This window comes from Microcaecilia unicolor, chromosome 8 (genome assembly GCF_901765095.1).
Source record: "Microcaecilia unicolor chromosome 8, aMicUni1.1, whole genome shotgun sequence".
NCBI lineage: Eukaryota > Metazoa > Chordata > Amphibia > Gymnophiona > Siphonopidae > Microcaecilia > Microcaecilia unicolor.
In genome coordinates, this window is record NC_044038.1 from 24242914 (window position 1) to 24262443 (window position 19530).

Below are 19530 nucleotides of genomic sequence, written 5' to 3' on the forward strand. Positions count from 1 at the left end.
TGAACATGTTCCATTTCCATGTGAATGTCCAGTTCTGCAATACAAAATGTTAGATGCACTTGACTTCAAAATGCTCCCGCAGGCAGCTGGAGTTGTGGAAGCTTCAAAAGAGTCCTGTTGAATGCAGCAGGTTTGTCAAGGTCACGCACCGTTGCCAGCTCTGATTACTTAATCATGCCAGGCTGAAACTTCTCCATAAAACTCAAATTATGCATAGTATTTTTTATTTTCTTCTAGCCACTCATTTTTTGTTCAAATTGCCGCAGATTTCAGATCAGTTTTTTGATAGCAAAATTTAGAAATGAGGGTCAACAAACAAGTTGCATAGGGAAGGTTGTGATAGGGAAGGTTACTCAGAAAATTTTAAGTTTCATGTCATTACCTGTGTCGTTTAGGGTAATGTTTGTTTGGTTCAAAGGTTCAAAGGGAAGAGTGGCCTAGTGGTTAGGGTGGTGGACTTTGGTCCTGGGGAACTGAGGAACTGAGTTCGATTCCCACTTCAGGCACAGGCAGCTCCTTTTGACTCTGTGCAAGTCACTTAACCCTCCATTGCCCCATGTAAGCCGCATTGAGCCTGCCATGAGTGGGAAAGCGCAGGGTACAAATGAAACAAAAATAAAATAGATACTATTGGACATTCTACATGGAATGTTGCTACTATTGGGAGATTCTACATGGAATGTTGCTATTCCACTAGCAACATTCCATGTAGAAGGCTGCGCAGGCTTCTGTTTCTGTGAATCTGACGTCCTGCACATACGTGCAGGACATCAGACTCACAGAAGCAGAAGCCTGCGTGGCCACATTGGTGATCTGCAAGGGCCAACTTCTACATGGAATGTTGCTAGTGGAATAGCAACATTCCATGTAGAATCTCAAATAGTAGCAACAGTGGAGGAGTGGCCTAGTGGTTAGGGTGGTGGACTTTGGTCCTGGGGAACTGAGGAACTGAGTTCGATTCCCACTTCAGGCACAGGCAGCTCCTTGTCACTTAACCCTCCATTGCCCCATGTAAGCTGCATTGAGCCTGCCATGAGTGGGAAAGCGCAGGGTACAAATGTAACAAAATTAAAATAGATACTATTGGAGATTCTACATGGAATGTTGCTAGCAACATTCCATGTAGAAGGCTGCGCAGGCTTCTGTTTCTGTGAGTCTGATGTCCTGCACGTACGTGCAGGGCGTCAGACTCACAGAAGCAGAAGCCTGCGCGGCCACATTGGTGATCTGCAAGGGCCGACTTCTACATGGAATGTTGCTAGTGGAATAGCAACATTCCATGTAGAATCTCAAATAGTAGCAACAGTGGAGGAGTGGCCTAGTGGTTAGGGTGGTGGACTTTGGTCCTGAGGAACTGAGTTTGATTCCCACTTCAGGCACAGGCAGCTCCTTGTGACTCTGGGCAAGTCACTTATCCCTCCATTGCCCCATGTAAGCCACATTGAGCCTGCCATGAGTGGGAAAGCGCAGGGTACAAATGTAACAATAAAAATCTCCCTTTTTCGTCATGGTAGATGACAAAAAGTGAAAATTTTCTGGGTGTCCTTCTCACATCTCCATTCCCTCTCTATGCCGGCGCTACTTCCTGTGCCTCCCTCCCCCACCAGGAGCAGACATCTCCTCTTCCCTGCAGCCTCTGGGCCTACCTGAATCTCTGGTGGTCCAGTGGCAGTCCATTTGGGGCAGAAGCGATGCCCATTTGCTCCTTCCAGTGACCACGGCCACATCCAAAATGGCAAACAGGATGCTAGGAATGATTAGGAAAGGGATACAAAATAAGACCAAGAATAATGCCTCTGTATCGCTCCGTGGTGTGACCTCACCTTGAGTATTACGTTTCTGGTCGCCGTATCTCAAAAAAGATATAGTGGAATTAGAAAACGTTCAAGGGAGAGCAACGAAAATGATAAAAGAGATGGAACTCCTCCCATATGAGCAAGGGCTAAAGAGGTTAGGGCTCTTCAGCTTGCAAAAGAAGACAGTTGAGGGGGAATATGATTGAGGTCTATAAAATCCTGAGGGGCCCTTTTACAAAGGCGTGTTGAAAAATGGCCTGTGGTAGTGTAGACGCGTGTTTTGGGTACATGCAGAGTTATTTTTCATTGCGGCAAAATCAAAATTGCTGCGCATCCATTTTGGGTTTGAGACCTTACCGCCAGCCATAGACCTAGCAGTAAAGAATTTGGGCAATGATGACCTACGCACATCAGATGCCACTTGGCATGCGTTCACTACGTGCGCCAGAAAATAAAAATTATTTTTCAAATGCGCATATCGGACGCGCGCCACAAATGAAATTACCGCAACAGCCACGCGGTAGTTGGGCGGTAACTCCAATTTGGCGTATGCTGGAACTCGCTGCTGGAGGTTGTGGTAACAGCGGTTAGTGTATCTAGGTTTAAGAAAAGGTTCGGACAAGTTCTTGGAGGAAAAGTCTATAGTCTGTTATTGAGATAGACATGGGGGAAGCCACTGCTTGCCCCAGGATTGGTAGCATGGAATGTTGTTGCTAATTGGATTTCTGCCAGGTACATGTGAGCTGGATTGGCCACTGTTGGAAGCAGGATACTGGGATAGATGGACCATTGTTCTGACCCAGTATGGCTATTGTTATTTTCTTATGAGAAAGAGAAACAACAATATCTGGAAAAGCTAAGGGAAGTTTGTAAAGTAGTCAGGAAAGCAAAGATGCAAATGGAAGAAACAATGGTTTTAGTTTTTCTATCCCTACAGAAGTGCTCAAACAAAAAGGGAAAAAACAGGGGAGGATCAATTAAATTCCAACTCAAAGGTGGAAAAGATACATTTATTGGTTGGACAACACAGATCAGATCTGAATTTCAGGAATCAACAAATCTATAAACACAAAACAAAACAAATAAATAACAAAATTAAAATATATTAAAATATATATATATATTTATATTTATCTCTTAATATATATATATATATATATATATATATATATATATAAAAGGCACCTCCAACGTTCCATTGAAGCCTCAAGCCGGAAACTTGAGGCGCCCGAGATATCCGGTTTGCCCTGCAGGCTGCAGTCACTGTAGCTCCGCCCTCGCATCAAAACGTGATGACGTTGAGGGCGGGGCGGGTCTGCAGTCAGTGTACCTACGCCCTCGCGTCAACACGCAATGACGCAGAGGGCGGGGCGGCGAACACACAACGGACGACTTCCACACATTCTCTCACAGCTGCTGGGAGAGCGCACCGAAGTTCGCAAACTTCCAACCACGTCACTGAGGGACGGAGGGAGGGAGAGGAGAGGTGTGGAACTCGGAAGGGAGGCACGGAGGGGGTGTCTGGAACTCGGGAGGGAGGGACGGAGGGAGGACGGTGGGGGGGATTATCCTGCTAGCGCCCGTTTCATTTTCCCCCGAAACGGGCATTTCTTACTAGTATATATATATATATATATATATATATATATATATATATATATATATATATATACATATATATTGTATTTGTATTAAGAGATAAATCCATATACATAACTTAAAATTCAAATATTCTAATAAAACATCAAGGAGTAAAAGAATATGAAAATATATAAATAAATGAATGCACCAACACAGTGGTTTCAAAACATGGTCCTGGAGGCACCCAATCCAGTCAGGTTTTCAGTATATCCACAATGAATATTTATGAGATAGATTTGCATAAAGTGGAGGCAGTGCATGCAAATCTGTTCTCTGACTCGCTCCTCCTCCAAAGCATGATGAGTCATCATCATCTGATGACCTCACCAACCACCTCACCCTGATATTGGTCAAATTTGGAGCCGGAATGTGGCTTGAGATGAACCAAACCTCATTCCAGCTCCAAATTTGACCAGTAGGGTGACAGTAGAGACAGCCGGAAGGAACCAATCGTAGCGGCCGCCCAAAAAAAAAAAAAATGCCCAATGTTGGGGTGAGTGGGCAGACAGGATAGGCTATATGATCTTTAACTGTCATCATTTTCTAGAGTAGAGGCACACCTAGGCACTCGGGGTTTTCAGGCTATCCTGAAAACCCCGACTGGCTAGGTGTGCCCCGAGGACTAGGTTGAAAACCTCTGTTCTAGAGTGTTAAGTACACAGTTACATGCCTAACGTTAAGTGCGGGCACCTATACTAGCTGTAAGCCTGGTATAAATACTTGACCTAAATGCTGTCACTGAGACACGGAACTGCTAGCACTCGAGAAGTGCTAGGCACGCCCTGACCCGCCCATACCCCTCCCAGGTCCATGCCTCCCTCACAGTTGCATAATATGGATTTCAGATACACAATCAGTGACTAAGGGCAGTTCCAAGTGTTGCTGCTAATTAGTACCAATTAACACCAATCATAGCCAATAATTGGTTGTTAATTCCAATTAGCAGCTAATTATTATGTTAAGTTACACACATATCCGATACTGTTATAAAACTTGCACATGCAACTTTACAATGGTAAGCATAAAATTGTGCTCAGAAGTTTCTAGAATTAGGGAGTGGTGAATATACATTGGGTTTGGGAATATGTGGGATGTCGAAGTATGTGTCTGGAGCTGCAGGAGTATGTGTACTGTTGCATGTGGAATCTATGTGCGTGCAGCTCTGTGATAGAGGCCTGTAAATGCACTTTCTCCCTTCCATGCTCTTCTCTATGTTTAATTAAATATCTCTTTCCCAGACCTCCCAAAGCCTCTCCCCTATCGTCTCTTCATGGCCCCCTCCTCTTCAACCATCTCTTCTCCTCTGTCCTCTCTCTCCTGTTTATAGAATTAGGTTACTGCACAGAAAAGTTCCATTATTGTTCCCGAGCTTGTACGTCTAGCCCCATCTTTGGCCGTTTTCAAATCCAGGCTAAAAGCCCACCTCTTTAACGCTGCTTTTGACTCCTAACCACTACTCACTTGCCCTGTACCCTTTTATCCCCACCTCTTTAATTCCCTTACCTCTTAGTTGTTCTGTCTGTTTGTCTGTCCTATTTAGATTGTGAGCTCTTTGAGCAGGGACTGTCTTTTTATGTATGGTGTACAGCGCTGTGTATGCCTTGTAGCGCTATAGAAGTGATAAGTAGTAGTAGTAGTAATGTAGAAGCCTGCCCTTGCAGATCAGCAACGCGGCCGCGCAGGCTTCTGTTTCTGTGAGTCTGACGTCCTGCACACGTGCAGGTCGTCAGACTCACAGAAACAAAAGCCTGCGCGGCCGCGTTGCTGATCTGCAAGGGCAGGCTTCTAGATGGAATGTTGCTAGTGGAGGAGTAGCCTAGTGGTTAGTGCAGTGGAACATGGGATGTTGTTACTATTTGAGATTCTGGATTGTTGCTATTACTTGAGATTCTATATGGAATGTTGCTACTATTGGAGATTCTGTTGGTACTATTTGAGATTCTACATGGAATGTTGCTACTATTGGAGATTCTGTTGCTACTATTTGAGATTCTACACGGAATGTTGCTATTCCACTAGCAACATTCCATATTTAGATTGTGAGCTCTTTGAGCATGGACTGTCTTTTCATGTATGGTGTACAGCGCTGCGTATGCCTTGTAGAGCTATAGAAGTGATAAGTAGTAGTAGTAGTATTGTATGGTAAATGCAGTTTCATTTGGTGCTTATTGGTGACAGAGCGTGATAAGATACTGAGCGTTAACTGCAATGTGCAGTACATTTCTATTCCAGTGGCTTAGCCACAGTCAGGCCCAAGTGGACCTGGGCCCACCCACTTTGGACTTGGGCCCACCCAAAATTCTAGCTCCCTTGTTATAGCTGGGTGGGGATCTTCAAGCCCCACCAGCTGCAGAGGTCCTCCAGAGCTCAGAACAGCTTCCTTTCCCACTTCCTCTAGCCAGCGGCACTGTATATGCGGTGCTATCATGTTGGCCTCCCCCTGTTGCACATGCTCAGGTCTTCCACATGCGTGAAAATTGAGTATGCACGAGGTGGCGGGGCAGAGCAGCAGCAGCATCTGCACAGTGCCGCCAGCTGAAGCAAAAGAGAGGCAGGTGTTCTTGCCTCCAGAGGACCTCTGCAGTTACTGGGGCTTGGAGATTCCCATCAGTTCAGGTATTTAACGTTTTTTTTTTGTTGGCACCGAAGGGGGGAGGGAGGGATTTAGAGACTGCATGTGCCCACCCAGTTTGCCCAGTGGCCCATCCAGAATTTGAGGTCTGGCTACGCCTGTAGCCTATTTCCTGGCCATAACCCACTCATGAGGTCTGTTATCATGTGAATTAGTATGGCTGACATGCCAGCACAGTAATTTATTTATTTATTTATTTATTATCTCCTTTGCACCCCACATTTTCCCAACTGCGTCAGGCTCAATGTGGCTTACAGCGCACCGCAGAGGCAGACGCCAATGCAGTAAAATTAAGCTAATACAACAGAAAACCTACATAAGTAATGGGAGGATGGGGAAGGGACGGAAGGAGCAGGGAAACCAGGAGAGAGGAGGGAAGGGTGGATGCGTCCAAAATTGTCACTAGATTGACGTGTATCAAGCAGAGGAGACACATGCTGAGTCCTTGGGATAAGCTTTTCCAAATAACAAGGTCTTAAGTGATTTCCTGAAATTTAGATGGTTGGAGATGGTTTTCATAGTTTTTGGTTAATGGCTACTGCAGCCCTGCACCCACACTCAGCACATACTAATTCACGCAATAACGTCTTTACAACACTTTTGTAAAAGGGCCCATCAGTTCGGCCAAGATAGATGTCTTCCGTTGTATAGTGCACTGTGTAAACGTCTTTCTGGTTCTTGAAGAAAAGTAGGTTCTTTTCTGTTTCAGTTGTCTTTTATGCGATCAATGAGAGAATTCTTAAAATGATGCTCTCGTCAACAAAGTTTTGAGACTGCTTAGGCCCATTTTGATACATCTGATAAAAGGACCCATGGGATCTTCAAATTCAATTACATTATCATCTTTGGATCATTCTTATACTGGTGCAATAGAGGGTATTGCAAATAATGTAAGAACTCTTGGTCTACCAGTCCATAGTTGTAATCTAAATATGGAATGTTGCTAGTGGAATAGCAACATTCCATGTAGAATCTCAAATAGTAGCAACAGAATCTCCAATAGTAGCAACATTCCATGTAGAATCTCAAGTAATAGCAACATTCCAGAATCTCAAATAGTAGCAACATCCCATGTTCCACTGCACTAACCACTAGGCTACTCCTCCACTAGCAACATTCCATGTAGAAGCCTGCCCTTGCAGATCAGCAACGCAGCCGCGCAGGCTTCTGTTTCTGTGAGTCTGCGCGGCCGCATTGCTTATCTGCAAGGGCAGGCTTCTACATGGAATGTTGCTAGTGGAGGAGTAGCCTAGTGGTTAGTGCAGCAGACTCTGATTCTGGGGAACTGGGCTCGATTCCCACTGCACCTCCTTGTGACTCTGGGCAAGTCACTTAACCCTCCATTGCCCCTGGTATGTAAACCGCTTTGAATGTAGTTGCAAAAACCTCAGAAAGGCCATATATCAAGTCCCATTTCCCTATTTGAGATTCTACATGGAATATTGGCTACTATGTGAGATTCTGGAATGTTGCTACTATTGGAGATTCTACACGGAATGTTAATGTTGCTATTCCACTAGCAACATTCCATGTAGAAGCCTGCCCTTGCAGATCAGCAACGCAGCCGCGCAGGCTTCTGTTTCTGTGAGTCTGCACGGCCGCATTGCTGATCTGCAAGGGCAGGCTTCTACATGGAATGTTGCTAGTGGAGGAGTAGCCTAGTGGTTAGTGCAGCAGACTCTGATTCTGGGGAACTGGGCTCGATTCCCACTGCACCTCCTTGTGACTCTGGGCAAGTCACTTAACCCTCCATTGCCCCTGGTATGTAAACCGCTTTGAATGTAGTTGCAAAAACCTCAGAAAGGCCATATATCAAGTCCCATTTCCCTATTTGAGATTCTACATGGAATATTGGCTACTATGTGAGATTCTGGAATGTTGCTACTATTGGAGATTCTACACGGAATGTTAATGTTGCTATTCCACTAGCAACATTCCATGTAGAAGCCTGCCCTTGCAGATCAGCAACGCAGCCGCGCAGGCTTCTGTTTCTGTGAGTCTGACGTACGTGTAGGACGTCAGACTCACAGAAACAGAAGCCTGCGCGGCCGCGTTGCTGATCTGCAAGGGCAGGCTTCTACATTACTACTAATGGGATCAAAGCAGGGCTAGTTCAGGCTTTCTTTCGACAAGGAAAATATTTATAAATGTACAGCCCTTCTTCATTTCACCTTTATAACGTAGGATCTTTTTTTTTCTCTTTCCAAGCTTGTTTCTCAGGTTGATGTTTATGAGGCTGATATACCTTGAACGCCGCCTGTTCATTTATTTTTCAATTTCTTCATGCACTTTGATTTTTTTTTTTACAATGACAAATTGTACTGTACCTTAAAATATACTGCAAATTGTTTTCCATTTCATTTTCTGATACCCAGTCTCATACTGCCACAGTTAAGCAATATGCCAAATATATTATTTTTGCAGATATAATCTGATTTTAATGAGAGGGCTATAGGTGTAAGTTTATTATTGAAGTAGAATACGTCATACATGTAAGAACAGAAGTTTCAAAGCCATTTGGTTGGATGAAAGGGTATGTACTCAGGTAAACTTTATTGGATGAAAATTGATCTCCTCAGCCCAGGAAATAACGCATGCAGACTTTCACAGGGGTACAGGGACATAGGAGGGAATTCTATAAAAAGGCACTGGGAAAACCCAGCACCAAGAATGCTTGAGGCTGAGCACGGGCCAGTTTTAGACATGGTGGGACCCTGGGCAGAAATTAATGAGGGGGCCTCTGATCCCCCTCTCCCAGTCTCCCCATCTGCATTGCTACTACGCGGTCTGGGCATCTCTTCCCCTTCTCCCCACACAGTCCGTCTCCTTCCTTCCACTCACCTTGCGATCTTCTTTAAAATCTTTATTTCCCTTCTCAGAGGGGCCATCCTCAAGCTGCCTCCAGCTGTTCCACATTTCCCTCTCTGCCACGAATCCTGCGAGAAATTGCGTCAGAGGGGGTGGGTCACAGCAGAGAGGGAAAGTTTGGGGCAGACGCAGGCAGCTTGTGAGAATGGCTGCCACGCCAGGTCCCCTCTGAGAAGGGAAATAAATTTTTAAAGAAGATCGGGAAGAGAGGAGGAGACAGACTGTGGTGGGGAGAAGGGAAAGAAATGCCTGGACCGCGGGGCCCCCTGGAGCTGTGGGGCCCTGGGCAGCTGCCCTGTTTGCCCTGCCCACCCCTCCTCCAGGGCCAGCCCTGATTACACCTGCTGAAAACTGATGTAAATCCTCATGCCCAACTGATGACAGTTGGGAGTGCAAATCCAAGTATTCTGTAACACCGCGCCTAATTTCTGGGAATACCCCTCCCATGGCTATGCCCCCTTTTGAGTTGCACACAATGGAATTTAGGTGCAGCTGTATTAAAATAGCGACTAGGGTAGATGCGCATACAAACCCAAATTGGTGCCAATTTCTATAGCTATAGACGTACGCAGCGCTGTACGCTAAACACATATGAGACAGTCCCTGCTCGACAGAGCTTACAATTTAATTGAGACGGATGAACAGGACAAATAAGGGATTTGGGAATGACTTATTGTGGGAATGATTAAAACAGACATGGGTACTGAACAGATGACTAAGGGTTAGGAATTAAAAGCAGCCTCAAAAAGGTGGGCTTTGAGCCTAGATTTGAATATGGCAAGAGACAGACCGTATATGTACATTGACATTTGGAAATGTATGAATGCTGATTTTCCCCAATGAAAAGCCCAATGCTCGCCTCCCAGTAGCCACTCCAGCACATTCCAAGTGTACGGTCCTCAACGTACTTCTGAGTTCAGTCCAAGACTCTAAATTGAGCCAGTCCAGGTTTTCTGCGTTTATTTTTACCAAAGCAATAGCGCTGGCATCTAAACTACACAACTTTAAACTGATCAGCTGACCTCACGCGATTGGTAGAATATGAGACACAGTTGATCAGTTTAAATTCACATAGTTTAGGTGCCAGCACCATCTTGGTGGATGATAAGATGTCGGCAATATGGATCTGTCTAAATGAGAGGTAAGGGGTGCCCAATGAAGGATTTTGTTAAAGTATTATATATATATATATATATATATATATATTGTTGTAGGGGGTTTGTCCTTGATAAAGCAGACTGTGAAACATGGCTCATGTCAGATAAGTCACCCCTGAGCTGACACAGATAAGTGCAATATTATTAATATGCTATTAAGTATATTTATGTAAGGATGAAAAGAAAAAAGGAAAGGAGGAGTGGCCTAGAGGTTAGAGTGGTGGACTTTGGTCCTGAGAAACTGAGTTCGATTCCCACTTCAGGCACAGGCAGCTCCTTGTGTCTTTGGGCAAGTCAATTAACCCTCCATTGCCCCATGTAAGCTGCATTGAGCCTGCCATGAGTGGGAAAGTGCGGGGTACAAATGTAACAACAACATAAGGTTTGAAAGACTGATGAAGACATTGGTGTATAAGCCTGCCATGAGTGGGAAAGCGCAGGGTACAAATGTAACAAAAATAAAATAGATACTATTGGAGATTCTACATGGAATGTTGCATTCCATGTAGAAGGCTGCGCAGGCTTCTGTTTCTGTGAGTCTGATGTCCTGCACGTATGTGCAGGACGTCAGACTCGCAGAAGCCTGCATGGCCACATTGGTGATCTGCAAGGGCCGACTTCTACAGTGGGGGAAATAAGTATTTGATCCCTTGCTGATTTTGTAAGTTTGCCCACTGACAAAGACATGAGCAGCCCATAATTGAAGGGTAGGTTATTGGTAACAGTGAGAGATAGCACATCACAAATTAAATCCGGAAAATCACATTGTGGAAAGTATATGAATTTATTTGCATTCTGCAGAGGGAAATAAGTATTTGATCCCTCTGGCAAACAAGACCTAATACTTGGTGGCAAAACCCTTGTTGGCAAGCACAGCGGTCAGACGTCTTCTGTAGTTGATGATGAGGTTTGCACACATGTCAGGAGGAATTTTGGTCCACTCCTCTTTGCAGATCATCTCTAAATCATTAAGAGTTCTGGGCTGTCGCTTGGCAACTCGCAGCTTCAGCTCCCTCCATAAGTTTTCAATGGGATTAAGGTCTGGTGACTGGCTAGGCCACTCCATGACCCTAATGTGCTTCTTCCTGAGCCACTCCTTTGTTGCCTTGGCTGTATGTTTTGGGTCATTGTCGTGCTGGAAGACCCAGCCACGACCCATTTTTAAGGCCCTGGCGGAGGGAAGGAGGTTGTCACTCAGAATTGTACGGTACATGGCCCCATCCATTCTCCCATTGATGCGGTGAAGTAGTCCTGTGCCCTTAGCAGAGAAACACCCCCAAAACATAACATTTCCGCCTCCATGCTTGACAGTGGGGACGGTGTTCTTTGGGTCATAGGCAGCATTTCTCTTCCTCCAAACACGGCGAGTTGAGTTCATGCCAAAGAGCTCAATTTTTGTCTCATCTGACCACAGCACCTTCTCCCAATCACTCTCGGCATCATCCAGGTGTTCACTGGCAAACTTCAGACGGGCCGTCACATGTGCCTTCCGGAGCAGGGGGACCTTGCGGGCACTGCAGGATTGCAATCCGTTATGTCGTAATGTGTTACCAATGGTTTTCGTGGTGACAGTGGTCCCAGCTGCCTTGAGATCATTGACAAGTTCCCCCCTTGTAGTTGTAGGCTGATTTCTAACCTTCCTCATGATCAAGGATACCCCATGAGGTGAGATTTTGCGTGGAGCCCCAGATCTTTGTCGATTGACAGTCATTTTGTACTTCTTCCATTTTCTTACTATGGCACCAACAGTTGTCTCCTTCTCGCCCAGCGTCTTACTGATGGTTTTGTAGCCCATTCCAGCCTTGTGCAGGTGTATGATCTTGTCCCTGACAACCTTAGACAGCTCCTTGCTCTTGGCCATTTTGTAGAGGTTAGAGTCTGACTGATTCACTGAGTCTGTGGACAGGTGTCTTTCATACAGGTGACCATTGCCGACAGCTGTCTGTCATGCAGGTAACGAGTTGATTTGGAGCATCTACCTGGTCTGTAGGGGCCAGATCTCTTACTGGTTGGTGGGGGATCAAATACTTATTTCCCTCTGCAGAATGCAAATAAATTCATATACTTTCCACAATGTGATTTTCCGGATTTAATTTGTGATGTGCTATCTCTCACTGTTACCAATAACCTACCCTTCAATTATGGGCTGCTCATGTCTTTGTCAGTGGGCAAACTTACAAAATCAGCAAGGGATCAAATACTTATTTCCCCCACTGTACATGGAATGTTGCTAGTGGAATCGCAACATTCCATGTAGAATCTCAAATAGTAGCAACAGTGGAGGAGTGGCCTAGTGGTTAGGGTGGTGGACTTTGGTCCTGAGGAACTGAGTTCAATTCCCACTTCAGGCACAGGCAGCTCCTTGTGTCTTTGGGCAAGTCAATTAACCCTCCATTGCCCCATGTAAGCTGCATTGAGCCTGCCATGAGTGGGAAAGTGCGGGGTACAAATGTAACAACAACATAAGGTTTGAAAGACTGATGAAGACATTGGTGTATAAGTCTGGTCCATTAAGTTGCATCACTGAGGTCTTGTCCTATTTTTTAAAGTATCCATACCCACATGCAACTTTATTGCTGCTCCTTGTGATCTTGGGCAAGTCACTTAACCCTCCATTGCCTCAGGTACAAACTTAGATTGTGAGCCCTCCTGGGACAGAGAAATACCCAGAGTACCTGAATGTAACTTTGAACTACTACTGAAAAAGGTGTGAGCAAAATCTAAATAAATATATGGAATGTTGCTACTATTGAAGATTCTACATGGAATGTTGCCACTTTTTGAGATTCTGGAATGTTGCTACTATTTGAAATACTAGATGGAATGTTGCCAGTGGAGGAGTGGCCTAATGGTTAGAGCACTGGTCTTGCAGTCCAGAGGTGGCTGGTTCAAATCCCACTGCTGCTCCTTGTGATCTTGGGCAAGTCACTTAACCCTCCATTGCCTCAGGTACAAACTTAGATTGTGAGCCCTCCTGGGACAGAGAAATACCCAGAGTACCTGAATGTAACTCACCTTGAGCTACTACTGAAAAAGGTGTGAGCAAAATCCAAATAAATAATAATAATAAATATTAATATCATAGCCTGTTGCTGCATGTGCAACCTGCTTTACACTTGGAAAATGCGTATCTCATGCTTATTCATTGTGGGAATCCTGAAAGCTTGACTAGGTTTCCTATTAGTCCTATTATTAGGTCTCAATTTGCTGTTTTCAAGTTTTACTATTGTTATGCCGTTAACAAAATTGTATGTCTGATGTTAAACTGTACCTACTGTACACCACCTTGGGTGAATCGCTTCATAAAGGCGGTTAATAAATCCTAATAAATACTAAATAAACATAGGTGTACCTCCAGGGGAGGATGAGAAGCACTGCTTTTTAGAATGCTAGTGTAACCGGTTAAATACACGTGTACGTTGCTAAGTGTGAACACACCATAGAATGGTGTGAATGCTCGTACTAAGATCCAGGGAGTGTGATTAATTTCTTTATAACAGCACTCTTAAACAAAGTTAATCAAAATCATAATATAAAGATGTTAATTCTTGATTATTTTGCCCAGTTGCTGCAAATGTAGTTAAATCTCAACTTCATTTTATCACTGCTTGACAAAGTGAACATGACAGGTTATTCCAGCCTCTGGATTACGGTGATAAGGAACAGAATTTTCATTTGCATTTTCAGTCTTTTCCGAGAGTGACAAAACTCAGGCATGCAAGGAAATTAAAATTCAATATGTAATTGGATTTTTATACTCTCTTTAAGCAGGTAATATTGTTTTGGATTCTCTTTTTAATTATTGCATCAAAAGTCTTCGGAATTTAATTCCACAAGTGTATCACCGAGGTTAAAGACCTCGTTGCTGTTTTAACTGGCTCATTTGATACCATTAAAGAATCCACGCTACCTCTTTGTGCTTGAAGAGCCACAGCCGGTGTATACTGCTGTATCCCTTTCATTGTTCAAGAAAAAAGCAAGCATGCATGTTTTTCTTACAAAACCCCCTATGTCGCTGCCAATTTTCTGTTACACTGCACGTTCATATCTCAGTTTCTTCTTTACAGGCAAGTGAGAGCTAGAAATACAGTGGGGGAAATAAGTATTTGATCCCTTGCTGATTTTGTAAGTTTGCCCACTGACAAAGACATGAGCAGCCCATAATTGAAGGGTAGGTTATTGGTAACAGTGAGAGATAGCACATCACAAATTAAATCCGGAAAATCACATTGTGGAAAGTATATGAATTTATTTGCATTCTGCAGAGGGAAATAAGTATTTGATCCCTCTGGCAAACAAGACCTAATACTTGGTGGCAAAACCCTTGTTGGCAAGCACAGCGGTCAGACGTCTTCTGTAGTTGATGATGAGGTTTGCACACATGTCAGGAGGAATTTTGGTCCACTCCTCTTTGCAGATCATCTCTAAATCATTAAGAGTTCTGGGCTGTCGCTTGGCAACTCGCAGCTTCAGCTCCCTCCATAAGTTTTCAATGGGATTAAGGTCTGGTGACTGGCTAGGCCACTCCATGACCCTAATGTGCTTCTTCCTGAGCCACTCCTTTGTTGCCTTGGCTGTATGTTTTGGGTCATTGTCGTGCTGGAAGACCCAGCCACGACCCATTTTTAAGGCCCTGGCGGAGGGAAGGAGGTTGTCACTCAGAATTGTACGGTACATGGCCCCATCCATTCTCCCATTGATGCGGTGAAGTAGTCCTGTGCCCTTAGCAGAGAAACACCCCCAAAACATAACATTTCCACCTCCATGCTTGACAGTGGGGACAGTGTTCTTTGGGTCATAGGCAGCATTTCTCTTCCTCCAAACACGGCGAGTTGAGTTCATGCCAAAGAGCTCAATTTTTGTCTCATCTGACCACAGCACCTTCTCCCAATCACTCTCGGCATCATCCAGGTGTTCACTGGCAAACTTCAGACGGGCCGTCACATGTGCCTTCCGGAGCAGGGGGACCTTGCGGGCACTGCAGGATTGCAATCCGTTATGTCGTAATGTGTTACCAATGGTTTTCGTGGTGACAGTGGTCCCAGCTGCCTTGAGATCATTGACAAGTTCCCCTCTTGTAGTTGTAGGCTGATTTCTAACCTTCCTCATGATCAAGGATACCCCACGAGGTGAGATTTTGCGTGGATCCCCAGATCTTTGTCGATTGACAGTCATTTTGTACTTCTTCCATTTTCTTACTATGGCACCAACAGTTGTCTCCTTCTCGCCCAGCGTCTTACTGATGGTTTTGTAGCCCATTCCAGCCTTGTGCAGGTGTATGATCTTGTCCCTGACATCCTTAGACAGCTCCTTGCTCTTGGCCATTTTGTAGAGGTTAGAGTCTGACTGATTCACTGAGTCTGTGGACAGGTGTCTTTCATACAGGTGACCATTGCCGACAGCTGTCTGTCATGCAGGTAACGAGTTGATTTGGAGCATCTACCTGGTCTGTAGGGGCCAGATCTCTTACTGGTTGGTGGGGGATCAAATACTTATTTCCCTCTGCAGAATGCAAATAAATTCATATACTTTCCACAATGTGATTTTCCGGATTTAATTTGTGATGTGCTATCTCTCACTGTTACCAATAACCTACCCTTCAATTATGGGCTGCTCATGTCTTTGTCAGTGGGCAAACTTACAAAATCAGCAAGGGATCAAATACTTATTTCCCCCACTGTAGGTCTGAAAGCCATTTCTTTTTAAGTCCTAGAAATATCATGTTTCTCTGATTTTTATCTGCTATCTCATTGGAATTCTGTAATGCTGCAGAATAAACTTGGACCATTAAAGTTCGGTTGATAGAATTCAGCATTACATTTCTCCTACCCTAAGAAAATGCAGTTTTGAACTTGAAAGGAATTTAAAGTGTCCAATATGTTTACAATCTACTTGCATTGGAAATTCTATTCCCTGTATTAGCCAATTCAATGTGCACCAATGTACCAACTTTGATATGGAATTACGCTCCGGATTACGCTCTTGGAGCAATTGAGACTCTATTCCATATCAAAGGTGCTACGCTGTGACAGTACCACCTACAATTTTTGTTCAGGATTAGCTGACCCCTGAGGCAGGCGCCAGTGTTCCGAAACACGGCCCGTGTCGGGTCTATCCGTCAATTAAGAAACAAGAGACTTTGATCATCTCAATCCTGAAGGCCCAGTGTCCCTCAAAAAGAAATAAAAGTAGTACCCATTTCACAGTTATTGCAGGACGCCTGAGCGTGTTCCATTCTGTACCAATTTTAAGCTTCATTAGGCTTGTGTTACCACCTAATGCAGCTTAGTAAAAGGGCCTCATAGTGAGGCCCATATTCAAAAAGAAGATAAAAACCCACCTAGGTTATCCTACTGACCTTATCTTGATATTCTGCTACATTTATGTGCATACGTTTGTTGCTTTGTATATGCAGATTAATTTATTTGGCTAAATTTAGGACAGTACTTTTCCCAGATGAGCCTGAGCTACATAACTTAACTAGTCCATGCTAAATATTGGTGCAGGCCAGGTAACGCTTTTCCACCCCAGAAATATCCCTCGCCCTGGTTTACCAAGGTGTGCTGAAAAATGGCCTGCGGTAATGTAGGCACGGGTTTTGGGTGCGCGCAGCATCATTTTTCAATGCACCTGTAAAAAAGGCCTTTTTAAAATTTTTTGCCTAAAATGGACGTGCGGCAAAATCAAAATTGCCGCGCGTCCACTTTGGGTCTGGGACCTTACCGCCAGCCATTGACCTAACGGTAAAGAATTTGGGCGGTAATGACCTACGTGCATCAGATGCGGACGCACGCCAGAAATTAACGCGCGTAGTGGACGCGCACCAAAATTGAAATTACTGCAAGGGCCACACGGTTAACCGGGCGGTAACTCCAATTTGGCGCACGGTGGGCACGCATAGGCGCCTACTCGGCTTAGTAAAAGGGGCCTTTAGGCAACAATTTGCCTAGACAAAATGTTCCCATCTTAACAGACATTGAGGTGAATTTAAATTTTGAAGATTTGTCTGGTTAACTCCCCAAATTAACCAAATATATCTTTAAAAGATCGACCTCAGTAATATCACACCTGGGAGCTGAGTCTGGAGGTAGGTCAAAAAAAGAGAATCCCGTTCAGTGACGCACAGCTCAGAGCATCACAATTCTTGTCACGTTCCCTTTTGCAATATATATGGTTCACACCTACGATAAACATGCGTATTTCGCAGTGGCAGCGAAGCACCAATTACTGACCCTTGCCCGGGCACGTATTGTGCCTAAACATTTATAATGTGGCTGCACAATTCCCTGGGTGGGGACAGAATGAATAGATATATAAAATCCAATTTAATCCTCTTTAATTCCTGTTTTTCTAAAGTATTAAAGTACATTTTAGACCGTGCTTTGAGGGAGTCCTATGCTTTCAACACACTGCTTACTCTTTCCAAAGAATACACATGATTTACAACACTCGAAAAACCCCATAATTTCAGGTTTTTCCTGTCGTTTCAGGATAAAAACGACAAGGAAAATGTTAACCTTTCCCATGCCATTTCAAATAAATGCACATCCCTACTCTCAATCATTTTCTTTGCACTGCTCTCCACAGCATGTTTTTTCTAGCAAAAAAGGTGCCGGTACTCAAATGCCAGGCCACCCTTCAGGAGTGGGGTGATTACTGAGGGACCCACCCCACAATAGCCAGGCCTCCTGCAATCAGTCACAGAATCTATGACAAGGCAGAATTGGTGTGTAGAGCCTGAGCTCTTTCTTTGAAACTTGGGGTCCATGGGTCAATTTTAGCAGACACTGGAAAATGTGCCGGTACTCAGTACCCCCCTCAAAAAAAGCCCTGCTAAAGAGTGACAAGATTCCATGCAGAATTTCAAAGAGTAGCAACATTCCATGTAGAACCCCAAAGAATAGCAAGATTCTGGAACCCTAAAGAGTGACAAGATTCTATGCAGAATCTCAAAAGAGTAGCAACATTCCAGGTAGAACCCCGAAGAATAGCAAGATTCTGGAATCCTAAAGAGCAGTGTGTTTTTTCTAGCGAAAAAGGTGCCAGTACTCAAATGCCAGGCCACCCTTCAGGGGTGGGGTGATTACTGAGGGACCCAGCCTACAATAGCCAGGCCTCCTGCAATCAGTCACAGAATCTATGACAAGGCAGAATTGGTGTGTAGAGCCTGAGCTCTTTCTTTGAAACTTGGGGTCCATGGGTCAATTTTAGCAGACACTGGAAAATGTGCCGGTACTCAGTACCCCCCTCAAAAAAAGCCCTGCTAAAGAGTGACAAGATTCCATGCAGAATTTCAAAGAGTAGCAACATTCCATGTAGAACCCCAAAGAATAGCAAGATTCTGGAACCCTAAAGAGTGACAAGATTCTATGCAGAATCTCAAAAGAGTAGCAACATTCCAGGTAGAACCCCGAAGAATAGCAAGATTCTGGAATCCTAAAGAGCAGTGTGTTTTTTCTAGCGAAAAAGGTGCCAGTACTCAAATGCCAGGCCACCCTTCAGGGGTGGGGTGATTACTGAGGGACCCAGCCTACAATAGCCAGGCCTCCTGCAATCAGTCACAGAATCTATGGCAAGGCAGAATTGGTGTGTAGAGCCTGAGCTCTTTCATTAAAACTTGGGATCCATGGGTCAATTTTAGCAGACAGTGGAAAAGGTGCCGGTACTCAGTACCCCCTCAAAAAAAGCCCTGGCTCTCCATATCCATCCAAAACAAGCTCGAAATCTGTGAGAGGAATGCCTTCAACCAACTTTGTTAATAGGCTATTTTACATATTACAATCTTGCTTCTTATAAAACCAATATTTACACTGGCTTCCTCCCTGGGCTCATGGATGTTTCTGCTTCAACTGTGATCCCTCTGTGTAGATCACGCCAGTGAAATCTGTAAAAATATGAACAAATATGTAAAAATAAAATATTATGCAAAAAAAAAAATCAGATGAAACCACTCAAACTGAGCAAAAATAGAACAAGCAGGAGGACACATAATCCGATTTGTGTCGGAAGATGGCCGGCCTTCTCGTTCGAAAATAAGCAGGTTAATGTTCGCTGCTTCCCTCTTCCATCTCCAACACACCCAAAGTAACTCCTCTTTATCCCACAATGAACCGTATGTGTGCTATGGAACCTGCATATACTTTTAGCTGGCTCCAAGCAGCCCATTTTACTCTGACAAACACCTTTGAAAACTGCCCTCACCTTGACATAATCTTCATATGATTCACCATGTCCTCACATTCCACGAGATTCTTCTGCTGACTCGACGACTCCTTAAAATGAGAAATGATTGACATTTTGAAAATTCTACACAAAGCAAATGGTACATTTGCCATTTCTTCGAAAACCATCTGTGCTTTCTTTCTCAAAACACCTGAATGGAATAATTCACGGTAAAGGTTACTTTCCATAAAACAGAAGTACTACATTTTTTTTG